General features: G+C 33.3%; 1 long non-coding RNA gene across 1 annotated transcript in view; it reads right to left on the bottom strand.

Annotated features, from left to right (window-relative positions):
- Positions 1-22,612, bottom strand: part of LOC149132940 (uncharacterized) — a 389,921-nt gene that overhangs the window by 338,208 nt on the left and 29,101 nt on the right. The gene's annotated exons all lie outside the window — the stretch shown is intronic.

Below are 22,612 nucleotides of genomic sequence, written 5' to 3'. Positions count from 1 at the left end.
CCTGGAATCCTTTTTTCCTAATATTTGGTTGAGATGCTTTCCGTGTATCTTAAACAAGGTCCAGTAAAATCTGGATCGAAGAGCACTGATGCTCCAAATCCAGTTGCCATGGAAATGTTTATGTAGTTAATTAGAGGATAGACATTTCGCATTACTAAAAAGACAGCCATGTAAATTAGTCTTACCACACAATTGAGATGTAACAGATGACATCATCATCCAAAATCCGCACAATTCTACTGCTACAAAAGAATGAAACTACACTCGTTCCAATAGAAGCTAAAATCATATTAAACAAACAAAAATCATTTAAATGTATACCCTTGTGTATATACATGCACCTGTCTATGTGATCAATTGCTTATTCATACATGTATATATATATATATATATATATACATATATATATATGTACATACATATATATACATACATATATATACATACATATATATACATACATATATATACATACATATATATATATATATATATACATACATACATACATACATACATACATACATATATATATACATACATACATATATATATATACATACATACATATATATACATACATATATATATATATATATACATACATACATACATACATACATACATACATATATATATACATACATACATATATATATATACATACATACATATATATATATACATACATACATATATATATATACATACATATATATATATACATACATACATACATATATATACATACATACATACATACATACATATATGTATATATATATATATATATATATATATATATATATACATACATATATACATATGTGTGTGTGCGTTCGTGTGCATTTAATGAACGGGTCAATTACTGATTCGAGAAAAGACGGATAACGTAACTTCAAAAATCAAATGTAGTAACGTACCATTTTGATAGTCTAAACACTTCAAGGCGGTTCCTCATCATGCCTGCAGACCAGTAAGTGAAACATGTGAGTGACTAAAAGAGCAAAACTGTACGTATATATATGTGCATGTGTGAGAGTTTGCATGTACGTGTGTGTGTGTGTGTGTGTACGCATGTGTGTTTGTGCGCATGTGTGTGTGTTCGTGTAACGTAGAGAAAGAGTAAGAACACGTATTTGTGTGCACATATAGGCAAATTGCCGTTCGACATGCGCAATACGAACGTGGGTGAAGCCTACTCAATCATTTTTTACTTAACTCTTTTCATTAAGAGATTATTTAGTAGTTTTTTTCCTTTCGGTTTAAGGAGACAGTTGTGTATAGGAAGTATGTGTGTGTGTGTGCGTGTACGCATGTGTGCATGTGCGCATGTGTGTGTGTTTGTACTAGCTAAGTATTCCGTCGTTGCTGGTTAAAAATCGCAATAAAATGCCTTATTTAAATGCTTTTATTTCTTGTAAGACCCTATCCGCTCCGAAAGATAGCCCTCTTCATTAGCCCAGATCGCTTCATTATTTAGCGCTTTCTAATGTATCGCTACAATTAATTTTTGTTTTTCTATTTGGTGGATAAAAAGTTTTCTCAGCTCACTGCTGATGGTTTGTGACAGTCTTTCTACTGTGTCACCACAATGAGATTCCTTACACGCATGCACACACTGACGCACACAAACACAGATATACCCATTCAGCGTGAACAGTATATGAGTGTGAGAGAGTGTGAGAGAGAGTATAGTAAAAATACAGAGAGTGCAGGAAGTACACAGTAAGAAAACCGTAAATGAAAAAGAATGACAAATAGAGAGAGATCTTTTTTGTTGCTGTCACAGATTTTGAAATTATTAAAGGAAGTGAAAATTTTCAAATTTGGTATATTGATGTACTTTTTCACGCGAAATCCGTTTTGTGATTCTTTTATTCTAGAACAATTTTGGAAATATGTGTGTGTGTGTGTGTGTGTGTGTGTGTGTGTGTGTGTGTGTGTGTGTGAAGGCGCATGGCTCAGTGGTTAGAGCGTCGAGCTTACGATCGTGAGGATGTGAGTTCGAATCCTGAACCGGGCTGCGTGTTGTGTTCCTCAGCAAGACACTTTATTTCACGTTGCTCCAGTTCACTCAGCTGTAGAAATGAGTTCCGACATCACTGGTGCCAAGCTGTATGGGCTCCTTTGTCGTTACCTTGGATAACACTGGTAGCGTGGGGAGGGGAGGCTGGTATGCATGGGCGACTGCTAGTCTTCCATAAACAACCATGCCCGGACTTGTGCCCGGGAGGGTAACTTTCTAGCTGCAATCCCATGGTCAGTCATGACCGAAGGGGGTCTTTAAATATATATGCACAATCACTGAAAGTCTTATACTTTTCCGGGAAAGTGAAATGAAAGAGAACATGTATAATAAAATAGAGGAAAATAATTTCTTTACAACATTTAAGTAATTTCAGCAATGGATTTATTTTCAACAAAATGGCTATTTCTATAGAAAGTCTCTAGCAACAGCTGGTTGCAATGATAATATACCTGAGAATGGCTGTTCCTCTATTAGTGAAGCTTGATAGGGTGTGGCGCGAACTAAAAGAGCGTAAAATAATCTGGAGATGTTTTAGAGACAACTATGGTAGTGATGTGTGGAGCTGATCTTATAGCCAGTGCATTGTGTTATTTGTGATGTCGTGGGAAGAGGTCATGTGATCAGAGAGGATTGACGCCGATAGCAAACAAATCTGTTCAGGTGATATGTGAGAAAATTAAATATTGTTCTGATACAAAAAAAAGAATAACTACTTGCATTTCAATGCCATGTATGATCTCATGTATGAATGGCGTGCGCATGTGTGTGAATACCTAACAGTAGCAGCTCTAAAACTCACACAAATACACATATACACATGTTCCTATACATATACATGGAGACACATACATTCACACTCAAATGTGTGTGTATTGAAACGTTGATATATTTTCTTTGATTCCTCATTAAATTTATGTCCTTGTTTTGTACAATACTCTCTCATGTATAGAGGGATTTTTATTCCATTCTTAAATCGCCTTTATTCTCTTAACATCACTTTAGCACAATGTCTTACACACATCTTTCCAAGCAATTTACACAGTTATAGCCGTCATTTATTACTTTCAAATATTGATATATTGGTGATGACAGATTTGTAAGTAAGCTTTGAGAGATTCATATTATTTTCTTAAAGATATTTTATTTCACATATATTGGTACGTCATTTTTGTTTTATTACTCAAATTCATGTGTAAATTTCCTACATTTCTTTGCATTACATATTCGCTTTACAACGAATGATTGCCCTCCATCCTTTTACGACTTTGATACTGCCTCGTACATACATTAATTATTTGTATATGTATAAGTGTGTATGTACGTAATATATATACATATACGTATATCTATAACATGTGTGTGTGTATATATATATATATATATATATATATATATATATATGTATATATATATATATATATAGAGAGAGAGAGAGAGAGAGAGAGAGAGAGAGAGAGAAAGAGAGAGAGAGAGAGAGAGAGAGAGAGAGAGAGAGAGATAGAGAGAGAGAGAGAGAGAGAGAGAGAGAGAGAGAGAGAGAGAGAGAGAGAGAATGACCCGTATTTTCGTGCCTGTCCTAATTGTTGTTTCTCTTGTCTTCCTTTGTATCGTCTATCTGTCCGAATGTTTTAATGTCTTCTATTGCGTTTTGCGTTTTGTTCCATTTTTATATATATATATATATATATATATATATATATATATATGTATGTATATAGCGGCGTACACCTCATATTGTGTTCATTTTATATTAGGTATGTATCTACATTTTGTATAACTCTTACTCTATCTTTTAATCCTCCTCATTTTCATCCTTATTTCTCGCTATCACTCTCTCACATTTCTTGGCCCTCTCTTTCTTTCACTCCCAGTTTCCCACTCGTTTATCTCCCATGTACCTTTGTCTCTGATGCTTTTCTAATCCTTCAATCCCGCTTCCCCTACCTATCTCTCCTCCCTCCACATTACTGTCCAGCCAGTCATGATCTTTCTTGGCCTGACTGCCGACCGCCATCACCTCTTATGTCCATCACCCATGTTCTTGTCTTTAGGCTTTCACTTCATACACGCTAGGTCAATTTGATTCGTTCTCAGTCGAAACACACCTGTTATTATTTCTTGCTTGTATTCGTAATTATGTACCATGTTCTCCACTTTTTCTTTTTCTTTTTTTTTTTTTTTGTCTTTGTTGCCGTACACATTCGCTAGCTTTCTTACAAAGGGGTCTAATGCCCTTAGCCTACACTTTTTGTTTTCAACCAAATTCAACCATCTCAAGTGTAACTGCCCGAAATGTTCGTGACTTCTGGAACTTGACTGTTGAAAGAAAGCCACGAATGACCCGTCTTTTTGTGCTTGTCCTTCTAATTGTTGTTTCTCTTGCCCGCATTTGTATGATCTATCTGTCCGAATGTTTTAATATCCTATATTGCGTTTTGTTATATATATATATATATATATATATATATATATATAACATACGTATATGCAGAAAGAGGAAGTGTGTGTGTTTGTATATTTTGTATAAATCAATATATACTTACCCGCATATGAGATTTTATGGGGTCCACGAAAAAAAAGCAAATGGGGACGCACCTTACTATACTAAAAATTTATGAATAAATTTTATTTTAGATGTATTTACTGGAAGAAACAGTTCGGTTTCTTTCTCTCACGTTTTACATAGTTCAACCTACACAAGCTACTGTTTAAAAAACAAGACAGGAATTTAGAAAGAAGTGTCTAAACAGTAGTTTTCAAACATCGGAAGGCTGTGGGGGTTTGGTAGATTAAAACAGTAATCAAAGGAGTCCATAGGTAAGGAAAAAAATGGTTGAGAACCATTTGTTTAACTAAACAAAGACGATCGAACTCAAACTATCTCTATAAATTCTACTGCTTCAATTACAATCGTAAATTTAATGATCCATTGACTAGGCCTTTGGAAACTTATAAGCGACGGCACGAATTTTCACAAATATTGATAGAGAAGAATTAAATCAATTCATCAGATTGATTACAAACAGTTTACGTGTATTGTTATCTAATTATTAAACTATCTCAACTCTCAAGACTTTGTTCGTTATATAGTATTTTCATCACGCGAATAAATCGACTGTTTTGTTAAGTTTAACTCTTTCCATTTGAAATGTATTAAATACTACATAAAACAATTTTTTACTAAGTGTATGAGCTACCAAGGAAATCGCCTTTTCTAAATTCAATTTATCTGTTTGTAAAATGAATAATTACTGGATAGAAAATTCGATTCATGAAAACAATTTCATTGCAACGTATTCATTTCACTATTAAATTCAAAAGGGGTAGAATCATGAGTTACATTCATAAAATAATCAAATCATATAATTTTGAAATTAAGTTTAGTTAATTACTGAAAGACTTAAACCTTTCAAATTTGTAAACATATTTCATTATATATAATCACACACTCACACACACACACAAGCACATGCGCGCACACACATACATACATGTACAGAGAAGTATAAAAAGTATGTGTATAACAACGACATAATTCATTTGGCCGTACGGATTAACAATTAATTTAAATAACAATATTCTTATCATAGGATATAAAGAAGTATTTTGAAATTTGGCCTGAAAGCTTTGGCAATTTTCTGTTTGTTTTAGCTTGTACTGAATAACTGTAATTAAATTCATTGTTAGCATTGTTGAAAAATAATGCTTCTCATTAATATCGAAATATCATTTATTATATAAAACTAACAAAACAATATAAAAATACATACATAAATCAAATATATAAACAAACAACAACAAAATAATAAAATTAGATTTTATGAGTTTCAACACAATACAGCATCAGAATGATATTATTTCATGTTTCAATTTGCGATAGATTGAAACATGAATCTCAATATTTGATAAATAATATATAAACAGAAATCCCATTTAAAATTGGGTAATGTCTATTGTTCGACATACATTAATTTTTTCTGAATAAATCACGTTATTAAAAAAACATATTGGCAGAGATAACCTCTCATACGCACACCTACACACAACCATAAAAGTACATCAAATTATTTTCCTATTTATATTCACGCACACAGCACGCAGATAAGCAGATCTATACCTGCATATATATATATATGCATATGTATGCTGATTGCCTTGACAATGTATTGCGCATATTTTTCTCTCGTTCGACAATACTGACGTTTATATATGTGTGTGTATATGTATATGCTCACATATACGCATTGTTAAAAATGGAAAAATATTGACTGGTGTTTTCTCAAGAATCTCTGAGTTTGCAAATCTCCATTTCTTTCGACTTTCTGTACGGGTGTGAAATTTCTATACTTAGTACACAGACGCCACGTCATCATCGAGATTATCATCATCATCATCATCATCATCACCATCATCATCTTCATCATTATTATTATTTTCATATACACACAACAAATTAGACTGTTGGCAAAGAAAAATCCTAACATCGGGCTGCAACACGTACCCTTGGATGCCAAGAACCCTCCTAATTATCCTAGATGTCCCTAATAATACAGTTTTCGGCAGCTATAATAAACTGAGTTTTATGCTTATTTCCTCTATCCATCTGTTCAAATCTTTAGGGAGAGTTCCCAATGCACTGGGGTATATTTTACCCGAACTTTCCATAGTCTCTGTAATTCAATGGCTATGTTCTGCTACTTTGCTATTCTTTCCTGTACCCTTCTTAATCCTTTTTTTGCCATATGGGACGGTAAAGCCAATTATCTGGCATTTGGTATTCTCTTTACCAACTACGACCAAATCAGGCCTTCTAGCCTCGATTACACTGTCAGTCAAAATGTTTAAGTCCCACAACATCATGTATTTCTTATTTTCTAGTAATACGTATAAGCATATATACACACACATACACACAAAGACATTAAGAACATTTTCTGATCTGAAAATAGTAGTAAACATATATGCTCAACTTTAACAGATTGTTTATTTTATTTTATTTTATTTTATCACTTTTTTATTTTATTTTATTTTATTTTATCACTTTTTTATTTAATTTTATTTTATTTTATCACTTTTTTATTTTATTTTATTTTATTTTATCACTTTTACGTTTTGCAGAAACCCAGATAAAGACGCTTAGTGCTCATTAATGTCACTAGTCATATGACAATGACAGCTTGGAGTAGTTGAGATAGAAGGTCTGTAGTTTAATAAATTCTCTAAAGTTTTGCAATAGAAATCTAAAAATATATCCTTGACAAAATAATTTAACACTACTTTTTTTATTCCATCTGGATTCTTTGAAATTGTGCACTTTGGATACTTTTTCGGAGGAGATTTCTAGCGATAATGAATTATCATTTTAGTTAACAACTGTCAAATAAAAGTTCATATTTTATTTACCATGTAGTATTAATAAGAAATTCAAATGTTTATATTTGATCAGGGTTTCGCATACGATCTTAATATTCATAAAAACTCATAACTCTTTAAAGTTTTTAGGTTCACACATCATTAACAAAGAGAAACCGGCAAGATTTCGTATAATAGCAACAACGTAGTCACACAATTTAAGAACTTAGAAGGCCCAAAGTTGTTATTGTGCGTACGCGTCATCGAGATTCGTTGAATGAGTTACACAACTTACACAATGCCTATGATATCCTATATGATAGATAGATAGATAGATAGATAGATAGATAGATACATGCATGCATACATACATACATACATTTCAATGTTTTGGCTTCAAATGTGGCACTTTTAATTTGGATTCAAATTTTGTCAAAAGGCTAGCAATTTTGGAGGATGGCGTCAGTCTATCATATCGGTCCCAGTGCTCACCCGGTACTTATCTAATCGACTCCGAACGACCGAAAAGCAATGTCCATCTCGGTGGCACTTGAACTCAGAACGGTAAGACGGAAAAAGCGCCGCATAGCATTGTGCCCGGCGTGCTAATGATTCTGCCAGCTCACCGCCTTACTGGACAAGTATCATCAGTTGTAATCTCAGTTGCTGTTTGATCGCGCTGAACACAAATAACAATTATCATTTATGCGAAGCTCTTTTACAAATAGTTTTACTTTGCCATGAAGATTATTCAAATTTCCATAGATTAGTGTTTCGCTTTTGTTATTGCTGCTCCATTCACTTCAGACTTAAAGCAACACGAAATCTATTCCAATATCTTGAGGGGAATATTGTTCCTGTGGACATAAACAGTTTGCTACAATATTTCTCACAAGTCAATGATGGTCTGCATTAAGTAGACATATTTATTCAAGAAGTATTTATTCAGTGACATCACTAAATGTCTTCCTGTATTGCTCTCTGATGCATCATAAACCCCTACCAACGTCTCTTTTATGGACGTCTGACTTATGACATAACATGTGAGCTTGTCTGAGTTAAGGTGTAATATGTGATGTAGTAACGCTCCATGACCACAGCATTGATTTTGTTTGTTCCGTTTACGCCGTGTGTGCTGGTTCCTTTCTGGATAACGACAGGCTGCAGTCGGACCAGTGTCTCTGAGCCTACCGGGTGTAAAACTCTCACCATCAAGGGATTCAGTTTCATTACCATCGTATTATTTCTTCATTATTATCATCATCATCATCATCATCATTCAGTAGTTTTATTTTTATAACGTGCTTTCACTTCACTACCGAGCGCAGCTTTGTGCGCCTTGGGTATGTGCTGTGGTTTGCTGTGGTGCTCTTATATTTACTGTATTGAAAGTGTTTTGCGTAGGATGTGTGCAGTACCCAGTAGTGCAATTTTCTGTATGTTATATATATTTGTAAGTCCTGCTATTTTTGTTATGTATTTGTCTGAATATTTTTTTATTATACCTAAGGCACCTACTATGATAGGAATTGTTTCTGTTTTTAGATTCCACATTCGAGTTACCTCTATTTCCAGGTATTTGTATTTTGAAAGTTTTTCCATTTCTTTTAGAGAAACGTTGTCATCTGCTGGTGTTGATACATCAATTAGAAAGCATTTTTTTTCTTCATGATCTTTGACAACTATATCTGGTCTATTTGCCTTAATTTCTCTATCTGTGTGTATTGGCATATCCCAGAGTATGGTTGCTTTCTCGTTTTCTGTGACCTTTTCTGGCGTGTGTTTATACCATCTTTTTTCTGTTGTTATTCCATAATGTTGGCATAGCTTCCAGTGTATATAGGTCCCAGCTCTGTCGTGTCTGTGGATATATTCCTTCTTAGCCAGGACTGGGCAGCCAGAGATAATATGATTTATTGTTTCTTGTCGATCTCCACATATTCTACAGTTACTTGTTATATTTCTTTTCATTATGTGTTTTTGGTAATTTCTGGTGGGGAGGCTCTGGTCTTGTGCAGCAATTAAAAATCCTTCAGTCTCTGCTTTGAGTCCTGAGCTTCTCAGCCATTGCTGGGATTTTTCTCTGTCTATTTCTTTCGCATTTAGTTTAGCCCAGTATTTACCATGTAGGGGCTTTTCTTGCCATCGTTTTATCATGGTCCGTTGCTGTTCTAGTTTTAGTTTGGATTTCATTTGTTTTATAGCTTTTGTTGTTTCTTCTTTTTCTTCTTCGTATTTGTTAGGTAGATTGATTTCTTGTTTGTATTTGTGAGCTTCCTTAAATACTGAAAACAGTTTTTTGTTTTGCTCGTGTTTTGTGGCTATTTGTTATTATTATTATTATTATTATTATTATTATTATTATGATCATCATCACTGATATTATTATTTTCCTTTTTTACTATTTATCATTGTTAATATTTCCCCTGATCCGACAAGAGTTTTTTTCCCTTTCAGTGAATTATAATTATAATTATTATTATTATTATTACTATTACTATTATTATTATTATTATTACTGATTAAAATAATTTTCAACAATATAATTATTATTGTTCGAAACCCTGCACTACCATGCATAGCTCCGTGGAACTTCATTGTTTTTATTCTATTGTCACATTCTATGCAACATGCATGCACTAACGAGAAGTACTATTTTCTGTATGCTGTGCATTTGCAAGTACTAGTTCTTTATATGATTCTCTATATTCTATTTGAGCTAGTTCATTTAGTCCTCGGAGGTGACAAATATCGGCGATTGCTGATCCTAGTACTGTTTCTCATATATATCCGACAATTAGCCTAAATTGCTCTGTGTCGCTTGGCATCTCTTACATCCATTGACTTTCTTTGTATTTTTCTCTTGTAAGTTTATTCACATTCTCTCCTCTTTTGATATTTCAAAGTCTTGGCATTGAATTGAACGCTCATGCCAGTAAATCTCTCCAGCATAAGATACGTAAACAGAAGTAATACTATTGATTGTGTTCTCCTGGTTTTTATTAAACTGCACTATTTTTCCCTTATTTACTTCATTAGAAAACGTTGGTAATTCCTGGTGTGGAAAGCCTTTATTATTGTGCTATAATAAAACAATCCTTTATTCTAAACATTGCGCTTTATGCTTCTTACACGATGCCTGATGTTTTCATTATTTACTATTCCATTGATCAGTCTTGACGAGAATAGGGAACGTAAGGTCATTTTTTATCTTTTTACTCTCGTTTTATTATGTCCTGTATTTTCATTTTCAGGTTAGTTTTAACTATTTTTAACAAATTCTGTTCTTACTTCTCCATTCCCCGTACAGCATCCTATTACCCATTTGCCTCTTGCTTCTAGTTGTTAGATTCTTTCAAGAGAGGAAACCGGCTGGGTGGTCTGGAATGGAACTGTAAAATGTTGGTAGTTATTTGTGTTAGTTTAGCTTAATTATTTATAACCAAATATTTGCATTGTTGTGTTCAATCTTCAACAAAAAGTTCTAGTTTCAGAATGAGTATTCTTCGATGTAATCGATGTATATATATATATATATATATATACACATATATATACACACACATATATACCTACACACATAAACACACACATATATATATATATATATATATATATACACATAGATATGTAGATAGATAGATAGATAGATATACATGTATAGGTGTATGTCATATATATATATATATGCGTGTGAGAGTGTGTCTGATTGTGTGTATGCATATGTATATATGTATATTTTAATGTGCGTGTGTGAATTTGTGTGCGCGTGCTTGTATGTGTGTGTGTGTGTATGCTGGATATCGTTGTAGGCTTATGCACGATGCAATTATTCCCCTTGTTTTCCTGACTACTTTCCATAATTCATTTAGCTCTACTTCAAATTACTCCAATTATAATTTATTACTAGAAGAGCTACAGACATTTTTCTATTATCGTATTCTTGCATTTAGATGTGTTTGTTTCATGGTTTGTAATAATCCTACCTAAATATATTATTTGTGTGTTTTCTACACTGTCTAGTTCATTAATTCCTAAGTATTTGCAAGTTTCGGTTTGATCTAATTGTCTTATTTCTGTGTGTTCGTGTAGCATGATAGTATAGTGATGTTATTTATAAGTTAAAATCTCTTCAAACTGGCTTTGCGCATGTTTCTAAACTGAATTTCTTACGTTGAATATTTGCATTTTCTGTCACAAGGTTTGCATGTGTTTATCATCAAAAGCATACAACCTCAGGTTATCGACATACAAAGGATAGAATAGAATTCTAATCAAAACTCAGTTTATTTCTGTTATGTTTTCGTATAAAGCTCTTATGGCCAAAGTAAAGAGACAAGAAACGCTCCCGGTATATGCCACTCACAAAGGGGAAGGGTTCGGGCTCATAATCCTCATTTGATTTAATTTGCTGAATATTTTTTGACATATTCCTAAATTGTTTGATGTTTTCTTACAATGTTGGTGCTACCACAATTACAACTACAGTCTGGTATAACGTGAAAAACTTTCTTGTAATCAAATCAGGTAATATTGATCATTTGTAATATTCGTACATACTACGATTACGACTTGGTCGATCAATATCTGACGTTGCAGTCATACGGATGTGTTCATCTAAAAATGATCTTTTTTTCTTTTTCGATTAATACTTATTCTCTACGATATTATTACAAGTAAAAGCCTTAGAAATGCAAGTTACTGCCCGGTAGATACGACACTTTGTGGTTTCTTTATTCTTCGTTGATAACATTCTTTTTTTCCCTCGATAAATTTTTGAGATGTTTCAGACTCTTAGGCCGGTAACAATTTTCCAGAATAATCTCAGTGTCTGGAAGATCTTTGAAAGAGTGACTGAGTCTTTAATACACACCGGCGTCTTCAATCTGGTCTCTTCCTTCAAGCGACTAATTTAATGTTCCTATTGGAAAAGATTTTCACTATTACACTATTAAGACTGCTTCGTATAATTGCTTTTATCCTGGAGATAAGTCCACGCGTTTTCATTAGACCGAGGATGGTTAGTTTATCTTATTTCTATACTATTATTTCTGATAAAACCTTGAGGAGCATCTTTATTTGTTCCGTCCGTCGATTATCAAATCATTTTTTCTATCTATTTCTTCCTTAAAATTATTGTCATACTCGTAATCTTTATTTTTGGAGACTTGATTCTTGAATTCTTCCATGTACCTCCTTTTATACATACTTCCATTTGTGTACTTTCAGTATGACCATTCTTAATCAATATTCTATAGGTCTACTCGAAATTGATTTGGTGCACTTACCATTAATGATGTTTGTTTTGCAATGTGCCTCGTACATCTCCCTGGTTTATATTCGCGACGATTTTATTTTTGTCACTTGCATTTTTATTCATTATATTATAGTTTTTTTTTCTTAGTTTTATTTATTTATTTGTTTTGCTTTATTGTGATTTGTATTTTTGCTCAATATTCTTCTGTAGAAATATTCTATTTCCATACATTTTCGGTTTCAGAATATGATTTCTCAAAGTAGCTAAACAATTTAGATCTAAAGACACATTTAGATTATGTTTTCCTTTCTCTATGCTATTTTAAGTGTACGTTCTCTGTAAATTATGCCTTAGTAAAGACACACATTCCTCTCCTGTCATTTTATCCCTTCTCTTATTTTATTTGCGGTTATTTAGAAGTATGCTCAAACTTGTGGTCAATTATATGTGTTTGTTTGAATCATTACTAGGCAATGTACAAGGGTACATTTTGGACTGCAACAAGCGTACGATATAGTTTGACATGGTATGATACCCTGGCTTCAAAGTTTATCGTGAAATGCTAAAATTCACAAATGCTTTATTGTAATAATTGTACGAACAAACGCTTCATAAATATAACGAGAATATATCATGGTACGATGTTAAACGAGTTGCTCAATGAATTAAAGTAATTGAATCTTAGAGCGATAATCAATTTTTTAATTATATAATTGAAGGCAAATAGCTCATTAAAATATATTCATAAATATTCTAAATGCTTCCTTGGTCAAGCATTGATTTTTCTATAATATGTACATATTTGTTTTTTATTATGTACACCGTCAAATATATTTTTCTGCGTAATTTCATTTCAGTCACATTACATGTTTCGCTATAACATTTTAGATTCGAAGTTGATTTATTCTGTTTTACAGAGAATACAAGCTACAACATTTTAATAAAGAGTTATTAGCTACAGCTGTAATAAAGAATTATTAGCTACACTTACGAATTAGATATAATCTATTGTTATTTATAGATTTCAAATTTAATTTCTTATCTTATATTTAAATTCCTGTTGCTTTAGTCATTAGACTGCGACCATGTCGGGGTACGTCATTGGATGAATGAATTGATACCCCACCCCACCCCACTCCCAGGACAAATATTTTTTAAGCTTGGTACTTCTTCTATCCGCTGTTTTCCTGAGCCGCTAAGTTATGAGGTTGTAAACACACCAACACACTCACACACGTACGCACGCACGCACACGCATGCACATACACATACATAAGCATATACACACACACACATATACATATATACGTATGTATGTATGTATGTATGTATGTATGTATGTAATGTAACTAAGATTCAGTTAGATAAGGCACACAAATTGAGGCACCTCGTTAGGGTGAAATAATATACACACGGAACAATATTATGTAAATATCAAACTTGGTAATTAACTACCGGCCGAATGGTACTTGAGGTATCCACACATGTACATTATATTAAATATACTCTCCATACTATTGGAGAGGTACAGGTGTCAATCCATGGACACCTGTACCTCTAGTTCATCTTCTACGTACAAACATATGTACGTGCACACACAAACGCATGCACGCATGTACACTCGCGCACGTACGCGCACACACGCCTATCCGTGTGAACAGGAAATTGCACATATGTGTGTGCATTTATGTGAACAAACAAAATAAACCAACACTCAGCATATTTTTGTAGATTTATAAATATTTAATAAGGCTTTGCCTAAACTCCATAATGCCTGAATATTCAACAGCGCAGTTGAGTGACTCCAGCTGCTGATGTGCGGCATCAGTGTCTGACTTCGTACCTCAAGAAATGTCGACGCTATCTGCATCAAAGGAAGTTTGAGAAATGCAAGTCTAAGCATCATTTGTGATTACAGTTTCCTTTCTTTCATTATATGCGCATGCGTGTATGTGTGAGAAGATTCATACACACATCCATGACCACATACGCATAAACATATATAATGAATATATGTATGTGCGATCATGAATGTGCATGTGTGTGTGTATGTGTGTATGTATGTGTGAGTGAAGTAATACCTAAGTCTATGTTAGACGAGAACTCAGCGTTGCTACGTAGGTGTTGAAAGATAAAACATATTTATTCATCTCTTATAGATTGTGAAATCAAATGACACCAGAATACAATGTTCATTCCACTGTTTGCTTTGATATGTGACAGGTTTGCCATGACTTTAGTGTCGATCGAACATTTTAATACCTTGATAATATCTTTCATTTTACTATATTTACAGGGACCTGCTTCCATGACAGTTAATGGAAATTAATCTAAGAATTTCCTTCTTTTCACTCACTAGTTGTAACAAAAAATATACGTTTTCTTTGGATAAATTGTGAACAACGTACCAAGTGCGGAATAAAGCGGCATCTATTAACTTAATCTAAACAAAGAAAAGAATTACTGCATAATACTAAATCATGAAACAATATCAACAATATCTGCTAACGCTTATTAGCATAACTTTCAAATTCTATTATGTGATTGATGTGAATATCTTCTCTTAAAAAGTAAAATGAAAGCATATAAAAATGTTGTTTGTACGAACTCGCGCATATACATCCACATGCACTTATGCTTAAAGCAAACCTCTTTTATTATAATACAAACGGCTAATTTTTAGGACACTCAGTGAAGCATCTAATCGATTACTAAATTACATGGGTTGCCTATGATATAGGAAATATAGAAATTGCAAATGAAATACTTAAGTGATTTAGATCTTTATTTTCTTTCTTTTCTTTTCATTTAAATATGACAGTGTTGTAAAGATTATTTTATATTAGCTTTAGTAAGACACTTGTGATGAGAGAATGGAGATTACTTCCATCACACTTCATCCTGTCTAAAGCTCACTCAGCTAATAGTTAATGCTTGTCACGTAGAGTTGAGGCCTTTATTGATAAATGTAATTTACATTTCGGAATATTTTTTATGTGATCAATTCTTCGTTCATTTATGTAATTATTTATTTGATGCTATTTTAATGGCTATTTTTTCTGTCTCATTCATATTATTAATGCTTGCACTTCACAAATCATGAATGGAAGAAATTCTTGTCAGTATTGAGATATTGTGAAGATGTGCAAAATGTCTGCTTTTTGGAACTCATTTAAGAAGGATTATAAAATTTGTATGAAGGAAAAATAAAATTAAATCATTTCGGAAATATGTTTGTCTTTTGTAGTTTGTTAATCGAATCTTTAACCTAAGCTCATTTCTACGATCATTGTTGTGTGGAAATAACAACCTTTCTAATGACTTTTTTCCGTATGTACACACACACTTACACACACTTGCACATGCGCGGGTGTTTGTATGTATCTTTGTATGTGGCTATATTTTTATACAACAGGACAAAAACAAATTAATGTCGTCGTCGTCGTCGTAATAGTAGTAGTAGTAGTAGTAGTAGTAGTAGTAGTAGTAGTAGTCGATGTTGTTTTGTTCGTAGTTTAGGACGAAGCGTGTGTGTAAATAAAAGACAGTCGTTGGAGTGGGAGACTGATTATAAATTTCTAGCGTTATACGTGCTATAAAAGGATTTCTGCAGCAACTTCATTCACGTTTCTTGCATATTCTTGCATCAGACGCAACCCATGTTGAACTTTCACTCTTTCGTAATTATTCCTCTATTTCAGTTTCCAGGATAAAATACACATTGTTGTTTTATAATTTTTTGTTAAATCTCATTCAAAATGTGCTTTTTACTTTAAATATACCGAGTTTCATCTTAGTTAAATTTATTCTTCACTGTAATTTACCTCAGTCCAAAATTACCGCATTCGCGCGTTGAATTTTATCTTGGTTTCAAACAGTACTTTTAATGGAAACAAATTATCTCCACAACTTTCGGTTGATTATGTCTGCTTAATCTTACACCAGTTGAAACAGGATCTAATGCTAATATATTAATTTTTTTTTTATTTAAATAGGCATAGCGGGTTTGTAGTGGTAATTCTAATTTCTGTTTATATTTTATGTTATTCCAATTTAAACCAATGCTAGAATATAGCTTCGAACTAAATCACATTGTAAACCTTAACCTTCACTTGCCTCGTAATAACTACTCTCTCTCTATCTCTATCTCTATCTCTCTCTCTCTCTCTCTCTCTCTCGCTCTCTCTCTCTGTATCTATGCATATATATATATATGGGAGAATATACAAATAATAACAACAGACGAGGACAGGTGGTGTAAATAACAAAAGGATATATTAGTATGACGCTCGGGAATACGGAAAGTCTTTGACGTTTCGTCGCTCATCCCAGAAATAATGCGGTTTTTTTCAATAGCATGAAGTAAGAGTCGGAGGGGGAGGGGATAAATTACCTGCATCAACTTACTAAAAAACAGGTAGTAATTTTTAGTTATTTTTAGTGCAATTTTGAAGAGTGCAGTTCGATTTTAATAGTTATTTTTTTAAAGTCATAATAGAAGTAACAAATGATCATCTTTGACATATTTTGGTTTATGAGTTCAATAAAGGCAGCAAGTACAGGAAATATTAATACAGTATATAGGGTTCGGACAATAAGAGTAAGTCAGTGTCAATGGTGGTTCCAGAAATTCCGAGCCGGAAACAACAGCCTAGTAGGCGTGCCTCATCCTGAAAGATCTGTATAACACGATGGGGCGTCCTGCAAACCCTAGTGAAAAAAATCCCATCGTACCTGTTGAGGAACTTGCAGAGAAGCCTGGATTTGGTCATTCAACCATTCATCGACGCCTGCGTGCCATCAGAAAATGAACGTTCAGTTTCAAGATAAAAGGTGTTCTTCCAACAGGATAATGCTCGGCTACGTACAGCGAGGTTGACATTCCATAGGCTGGAACATTTTGAATGGGAAAATGATGCCCAAACAACCATATTCACCGGACATTACTCCTTCTGATTATCATTTATTCTGCAGTCTTCAAAATCATTTGAACGGAAAAAAATATAAAATCTGTAGACATGGTCAGAAGAGTATCGGAGGAGTATTTTTCGTCACAGAGAAGTGAATTTTGGAAAAGGTGCCTTGCAAATCTACCAGATAGATGGAAGACCATTGTAGAATATGAAAGAGAGTATATTTTAGATTTAAAAAAGAACTTTATTTTAATTTTGAAAACTAAAAGTATAAAAAAGGCATTATTTATGGGATGACCCAATATATATCACAAGCACACGCTCTCTCTCTCTATCTCTCTCTCTCTCTGACACACAAATAGACACACACACACACACACATTCACACACCATCTTTCTTGTTTCCACTTTCATAAGGATCCATTACCATCCAACGACTATCATTAACACCTGCAAATTAACTATGAATATCTAGTTTTCAGTAATATGCACTTGCATCAAAGCAATTTGTAATTAATGTTAACATATTTAATATGATAATTCTAAAAATGTCAATCCAATATAATTATGCAGCGTGGAGGAGGCAACATTAGCTCAATGCTCGTCTGACTAAACACTTGGATTCCTGTGGCTTCTAGCTCTGATACTGTAGAGCAATAAGCAATTTAGTTTGTGGGTATTCCGTACCAGTACACAATCTCTTCTCCCAAAAGACTCTCCTCAAGTTTCTTCGCTAACTCCCATGTTACGGTAACTATCTCCAAGAACAAGTGCGCAGGGCTTACTCTACTCGATATGCTGCGGAACTTAATTACCAGTGGCTTTCTAGATGATTCCAAAGTGACTACGACTACTAGAGTACTACATGAGAGAATACTACACTGTCTCGGTAGGCTTCATGGTGGTTTCTTGTGCATTTAATATCCGGCTGTCTCCTACACCTGGCAGGAAATTCTTCTTTTGTAGGGATATCCAGACAATCAATTGCATCAACTAAGAGTCGGTTGTGGACGGGATAAACGACCTGCATCAACTTCCCATAAAAGCAAGTAGTAATTTTACCTTGTCGTCGTTTTTAGTGCAAGTTTCGAAGAGTGCAATTCGAGTTTAACAGTTATTTTGTGAAGTTATAATGGAAGTAACAAAGAAGCATATTTTTTTTTAAATAACTTAAAATCGAACTGCACTTTTTCAAAACGTGAACTAAGAATAAGGACATGGTAAGATTACTACCTGCTTTTATAGCAAGTTGGTGCAGATAGTTTATCCCGTCCCACTCCGACTTTTAGTTCATGCTATTGATTGTCTGGATATCCCAACAATAGATTGTCTGGATATCCCTACAAAATTGTTCTGACAACAAGGATTTGCAACCAGGTGCAGGAGATCACCGGATATTAAGTGCACAAGAAACAGTAAGTGCACAATAGATCACCGATGGGGGTAGAAAAGAGTATCCAGTGTTAGTATTGTGTTAATTAGGAAAATAGATAATTTATAACAGCAGAGAAATCTAAATTTCCAATCTGATTGTAACAACTATTAACTATAGATCTTTATATGTTACAATTTCCTATATAAACCACGTTCATACTTCTGGAATTTATTGTCTGCTCGCAAATAACTAATACTGAAACATGTTAACATTATCTATGATAACAAAATAGAATTTCACTGAAGTCACAAAATAATTTTGAATAAAAGAATGATTGACGATACCATTGAAAATGCTGTAACTTTACTCTGGGAAATGCAAATACGAGTATGTTGATGAAACAGATCTTTTTTCAAACATAAAAGAGGTCTTTGTGAGGATAAATCTAGTGGTGACGTTTCAAACCTCATAGTAAAGAAGAAATTGTACGGATGGAGAACCAACTGCCAGAATTGAACTGTTGCTTATTATTGATTATTTTGTTGAAAAGAGCATTCTTTTGCAAACGGCGTATTTTCTGATGAAGACTTCCGGACAGAGATATTTCTTTAAAAATTGTCAAACAGAACAACGAACCTGCACATGCTATTCAAAGTGGAATAATCTTTCTTGAAAAAGTAGTGATAAAAGATATATATAAGTCATTTAATTGATGAAAGTGCAGACATTCTAGTTACGCAACTTTTGGCTTTCGTTGTGAGAGTCTTTGATTTGACGCATAATGCAGTATAAGCATTGTTAAGTACTATAGCCATCGAAAACGGAATGGGTTTTAGAGTTTACAATGCTGTCACTTCTACCTCGAGTGAATGAAACAGTTTCAAGAATATTATTCTATTCGGAAGCGATATTTTTTTTTTCAGCCAGACATCAAAAATGGGTTGCAAAAATTCTTGACAAGTGAGGTTTTGTTTTATTTTTTTGCTTGTTTTATTATATGATGCAGCTGGCATTTAATCATTCTTTATGCTGGTCATGCTCTTAGCATAATTGCCATCGTCATTAAGAAAATCTCTTAAAAGATTTAACATCTTACTTCTGTCGCAGTGGCAACAGACAATGAAAGTCCACACTTTTGAAGAAAGTTTCGTGGAGCTAACCACAAGATACTAATACTTGCTTAAAAGCGATGGATTTCTTGAAGCTTTACTTCATTGTTTCTGGAGAGAATACAAAGTTCAAGGAATTGATGGTCTGCCAGAATTTATAAGTTAATGAGCTTTGATAGAATTAAATCCATGCTACTTTATTTTTCACTATGTGTTATAGAAGGGATATATATATATATGAAATTAGTGCTCGATGGTTTAAAACTGTTATAATCTGTTACAACTAAAAGGCATAACTACCGTAATGTGTGTGTGTGTGCGTGTGTGTGTGTGTGTGTGTGTGCGTGTGGTGTGGTGTGTGTGTACACGTAATGTATGTATACATTTGACTACGAAGATTTAGAAAATAAACTCCTCTCTTTGAACGAGTCGTTTTCAAATATTTCTCTTTATTAATGTATGAAAGAGAAATACTGTGAGTAAAACATTGGCCTTTTAATAAACCTCTCGCCATGAATATCGTATCACATTCAGCAATTGTGATATAATATTAAAATTAAATATTTACAGCAAAGTTCCTGACCGTCCTGACTATTATTCAATCATTTCTACCGCAAACGGATACGGAACACGTTTTCTTCAGTGTCGTGTATCTAATTTCAAATTTTGATTCGTTTGTTATTATACTATGCCGGAAGTTTGAGATATAAAATATTTGGATAGATTGTCCTTCTAAATATTTCATAATTTAATTTAATTGGGACTTTTCCAATAACTTCCTGTAGTCCGCATTTTCTATAATCTCAGTTGAAGTGAGGAGCCCTCAAGAGCCAACAGCATAGTGCCAATATTCCTACGTCGATATATGATGATTTATTGCGATTATTGCGTTTACATTTATTGATATGGTTGTTCTTCAGTTATCTTCTTCCAGCAACATAAACATCTTTACATACGAAATTCCTACACACGAGACATTAATCTTTACTTATCATCACATTTTCTATGGTCACATTTAAAATAATAAATTGTCATTGCCAGCAAGAACCAATAGCATCCCTTTCCAAATAGTATATACCTTGCCACATCCGTTTTAATAAGGATTTTAACCACACCAACTACTCAAAATCTAATCAAATATCCTTCACGTTTTGTTGGACTGTAAGGGAGAAATCTGCTACAATGAGCTGATATATTTCCATCTGTCACTTTATTATTTATATATTTATTCTAATTTGCGATATACCTTTTATAACTGCACATTCTCAGGTTAGGATTGATTCGTGCATGAGCAAACGTATTTGGATTCGTCTGATATATATTTGCACTTAAATTTAGGTGTATATATTTTGAGACGGCTGTTTATATTTAGATAGATAAATATATCATCATTAATTACCAAACCATTCTATTTTAGTTTATTTCTAAATATTTACGTCACCTCAGATAAAGAACTTACGCTTTTGTTGTATATGCTATTTCTGTTAATCTCTTATTAACTTTGCGATGACATTTACTGCTTATGTCATTCATATTGGTCATGGTTTACGTGTCACTACGACTATTATTAAGCAAACTGCTTTTATAGCTGGTGCTCGTGATATATGGACTGTTGTTATTGTTGTAAGCACTGCTGTCATGCATAATTGTAGCCATACAATAACATGTTCCAACGATGAGTATTTAATGTACGTTCGTTATTGTTATCTAATTCTTGGCTCTAAACCCCTCCTAGTCATAAAACCTATCATAAAAATAATCAGAACGATAACTAAAGTGTATAGATACAAATACATTAAATGATATGTTCTTTTATTTTTAAGATTGCGACACGTAATGTGAAAGAGCTCTGACTGTTATATTTAGCAGGTTCAGCGAACAAATTGAAGCTTATAGGTGTAAACTAAATATTAAGGGGAGATAAAAATACAGGAGGGTCCGTTTATTAAGATTTTATCCTCCCACACTCAATTCACACACTTATTGCAGCTATACTTCAGTTTTTCTAAGCCCCGTAAAAAAAAAAATTTTGAAAGTTTGGCCGCCAACCAGGCCTTTCGCGACATCTTGTAAACCAGGAAATTTTCAGCACCCCACTCGTACGTAGCAAAAGAGCACTATTTGAGACAATCCGGAAAAGATAAATAAATATTAAAAGTGATGAATGTACAAAAATAAAAAATACTTAGTTGATAAAGAGATGTTTTTGATAATCTAAAAAGTTATGTTTGAAAGTAAAATATAAACCGTACGATTTATTAGTATACTTATTATGATACAAGTTAAGGATTGGTGACCTTTGTGAAGTGTGATAAGAGGAATTATAAATTGCCTTTTATTATTAAGATGAAAGGGATGAGATGACTATTTGGGAAGGCGGAGCTAAAGGAGACTTTAGTTAAAAAAATATATCTATATATTATCACTTTGCTTCATATATATTTGTAAAAATATGAGAAGTAATTATATGAAGTATGAAGATGAAATCAAAGCCCATTTAATTCGGCTAATTCGATGCTACATCTATGTAGGCAGACAATGGTTTTACATACGAACTAACATATAATTTGTGTT

This window comes from Octopus bimaculoides, chromosome 12, assembly GCF_046866305.1.
Source record: "Octopus bimaculoides isolate indiv1 chromosome 12, ASM4686630v1, whole genome shotgun sequence".
In the NCBI taxonomy this organism is placed as follows: Eukaryota; Metazoa; Mollusca; class Cephalopoda; order Octopoda; family Octopodidae; genus Octopus; species Octopus bimaculoides.
Note: the sequence above shows the minus strand (reverse complement) of the source record. Positions and strands in the feature narration are given on the sequence as shown.